The sequence below is a fragment of the Macrobrachium rosenbergii genome, chromosome 18 (genome assembly GCF_040412425.1).
Source record: "Macrobrachium rosenbergii isolate ZJJX-2024 chromosome 18, ASM4041242v1, whole genome shotgun sequence".
Taxonomy (NCBI): Eukaryota; Metazoa; Arthropoda; class Malacostraca; order Decapoda; family Palaemonidae; genus Macrobrachium; species Macrobrachium rosenbergii.
Genome location: NC_089758.1, coordinates 15,592,816 through 15,596,733, shown reverse-complemented (window position 1 = coordinate 15,596,733; position 3,918 = coordinate 15,592,816). Strand labels below are relative to the sequence as shown.

The 3,918-nt window shown below is 34.8% G+C and overlaps 1 protein-coding gene across 1 annotated transcript in view; it reads right to left on the bottom strand.

Annotated features, from left to right (window-relative positions):
- The window catches only part of LOC136848145 (uncharacterized), a 307,270-nt gene extending 305,041 nt beyond the window's left edge, over positions 1-2,229 (bottom strand). The window contains exon 1 of the mRNA XM_067120423.1: positions 1,326-2,229. The gene's annotated coding sequence lies outside the window, so the exon portion shown is untranslated. The remainder of the gene's footprint in view (positions 1-1,325) is intronic.
- Between the last annotated feature and the right edge of the window lie 1,689 nt (positions 2,230-3,918).

Here is a 3,918-nt window from a genome sequence, read left to right as displayed (position 1 = left end):
ACAATCAACAAGGTCTCCAACAGACGATCTTTTGACTTTTTTTTTACTGAAGTTTTACGCTTTCTGACGAGTCGAGTCGACTGCAATCAGCCTTAGGCCTACCATCTTGCACAAGAAGGCTTCCTGTAGTTGCTGTTGTTTTATGGTTGTTCCATATCAATTTCATATCAAAACCATTACTATCGTTATTCTTAATATTATTCTTGTTGTTGTTGATATCAATATTAATAATAAACAAGCTATTTTGTTTCTTATCTTATCAGTTTTATTGATAAAACTACCGATAATATTATTATAGTTGGCATCGTCGTCATATTTGTATTGCTATAACTGTTCAATAACTGGTTATGTTATTGTTCTGATTTCAACTGTCACTGCAACTATTAATAATTACTTTCGAAGCCTATTTTTATGGCGTAAAAACGTTGATAAGTACACGAAATTATTTTATTAACAATATAAGCATTCACAAAATGGCAGGATATGATGATTTTACAACTATGAAATATATGGGCAAACATATAAAAATTTATATATATATATATATATATATATATATATATATATATATATATATATATATATATATATACTGTATATATATATATATATGCATACATACACACATGCACACACACATATATATATATGCATATACAAATATATATATATATATATATATATATATATATATATATATATATATATATATATATATATATATATATATATATATATATATATATATATATATATATATATATATATATGTATATATGTATATATTATATATATATATATATATATATATATATATATGTATATATATATATATATATATATATATATATATATATATATATATATAAATATATATATAAGCCATAATCTATATTTATAAAATATAATGAAAGCAGCAACCATTATCAATATTGTTCTTATTGTCATTATTTTCAGCTTTATTCATTACTACTGTTGCTACCATATGCATTAAACGCCAAGTTATGATGCCCATCAACGTGCATTCCCTCAGAAGAACATTTACAAGCAAATATATCCTTAGCTGGAGGGCAATTACGATAAGCAATAATTACGGGAAAACAAAGAAATTCTGAGTAAAAACGACCAAGAAATGAAAAAGCAGCAACCGCGTGGGAATTACTGTCCAACACCTCGAAAATAATCAGCAGTATCGTGATAATTGTCTCGCGGAGACCTTGGCGGGGCAAACAATGGTGCCCAGTTTGTTGCAGACGGCACAAAAAGGAGCCCCGGGGGCGCGCGCGGGCGCGCGTGAACATGCAAAGGGCGACCTTGATTCTTACCTTATAAAGATCGTCGCTTAGGATCTTCACTTCATTGTAGCTTGATGCTGTCTCTCCTCTGTAGGACTGCCGGGACTCCTGTGTCGCATTTAGTTTTGAATAAAACGTTTATTGAATTTGAATTGGCATCTGCTGGCTCTGAGTCAGCACCTAAAGGGTTTCAATCAACCTTCGATGACTTTGAGTTGATTTTCCTTGTAAAATAGATTTAGGGAATTTAGACCTCAGTGCTTTGATAATTTCATCAAATATTAAATGTCCTTGGAAAGGGCATCAACATCGATTTAGTTTCAATTAATTTAAAAAGACATGCAAAATTAATGCTTCGATATTTTGACACATCAAATGTACGAGAATTACATCCCACGGGTTTCCTCTTAAGGCTACCTAATGAAAACTTTTCCCCCGCAAAACTCTTATCTCTGAAATGAGCAAACTACTTCAGCGACCTCCCTTCTTTCCTCTTTCCACCATGACACCGTGCTCTCTTCCCACGGAAACAGACCCTGTCAAATTCGCACATTAAAGCCCGGGATATCCTGTTTGCCGAAGTGTTCCCTTCATGCAATCACTGCGTCTGGTATTTTCCACGTGCTCGAACTCGTTCGGAATCCTCAGCACAGTCATTTTTATCTTTATTCCACTGATAAAACTCACTATATCCACAAGCACTCCATTTTAGAGGCCATCTAGTTCACATCACAAACGGGATGTCGGAGTGTCAGGACGGTGTTATCACAAAACGCGGCAGTAAACAATCCGTTTGCGTCACAGAAGAACGAAGGCAAGATGAAGGCTCACAGGCGCGCGTAGCCACACCTCACCTTGCAGCACGACGGCACAGGCCAGACTAAACATTTAAGAACATTCTCCCAGTCGGTCGCTGCCTTGACTGTATCGCTGGAACGGCCCCTCCTCCTCTCCCGCCCCCCGACACCCGTGACGAAGGGATGGTGGGGTCGGTGTTCAGCAGAGCACCCGAAATGTTTTTCCCACGGTAGGCCACCACTTCCTTCGCCCTTCCCCCGACGAAATTCATATGCTTATATGCTCACACAGGGTGATGAATAGACGAAATGCTGGGAAACTGAATATATAACACGGGAAGAGAAACGGTCGCGTCTGCTCTTCTTCCTCTTATTTTAAAAGGAGGCGACCTCCGCGCATGTGTTTGTCGGTTAGTGTGCGAATGGGAATGCGCTGATGGTAACTTCGTAAGGAAAAAAAATCCGTCGGCTTCCTTAGTCCTGTGTTCCTCGTTGCCTCTCACATCATACCCCTGCATATATAGTGAAATGTCTGCTGGAAGTTTACCAAGTACTGAGGTACCTTCACAGTGGTCCACAGGAGCTTGTAATAAAAAAACCTGTATGTTCATGGTCACGCATGTAAGAACTAATGTAGACAAACTTTTTCTTACGATGGTGTAATCTAGTTTGTAGGCGGAATTAAGCAGTGATTATTAGGTAAGGCACTTTACTGTTTTAAGTCTACGTGTGATAAAAAAAAATATCAGAGATAGGGGTTATCTTAGAATACTTATTAACGACAGTAAAGATTTGTTGAATATCTCATTTAGGGAGTTTCAGAAGGAAAGCAATTTTTCAACTGAGTGAAACTTTTATACGAAATAAAATTTACCAGGTTAAGTGATACGGTCGTCTTATATATTTATAATCATATATATATATATATATATATATATATATATATATATATATATATATATATATACACATATACACACACACACACATATATATATATATATATATATATATATATATATATATATATATATATATATATATATATATATATATATATCTGTGTGTGCATAACACGTGTGCGCGTATCCGCATAAACCAAAAATGATAAACACCTGCATATTCTTTATACATGTGCCCGTTACACCTGTGTCACTTGATTGGCCCACAGGTAAATACGAGTGTCATCGATTTTCTGTCACTTCGGTGTGGGATATATAAAGAGATAATTCGGAATCGTACATTGAACATTAACTTGGAAAGACTCCGCCAATATTTAACAGCATGAATATCTGCGGCTTGTTCCTGGCTTAAGTTAATTATGTTGTATTGGTGATCAGTTCCTGAGTTGGATTTCCCACGCCCCGGGAAAATGTTAAAAAAACCAGAAGTTTCAAATAGAGAAATAATAAATACACTCCAGGCAGTAGTCTGATTTCGCAATGGACTGGTGATATAAAGAGGAAGAGAGATAGCATAATCAGTAGAAAATAAACAAGACTAATAACAAAAACAACAATGCAAGGACGATAATAATAATAATAATAATAATAATAATATAATAATAATAATAATAATAATAATAATAATAATAATAATAATAATAATAATAATAATAATAATAATAGACAGCACATGTTCGTACGTAAAGCGAAACATTTTTTTATACATCTGTTGAAAAAATATAATTTATCGTACAATGACACCCGAATCACTTCTGGTAGCTGCTTCACCCCCGCTCCTATCTCTCTCTCTCTCTCTCTCTCTCTCTCTCTCTCTCTCTCTCTCTCTCTCTCTAACGTACGTTAAAATCGATAGCAGGATGT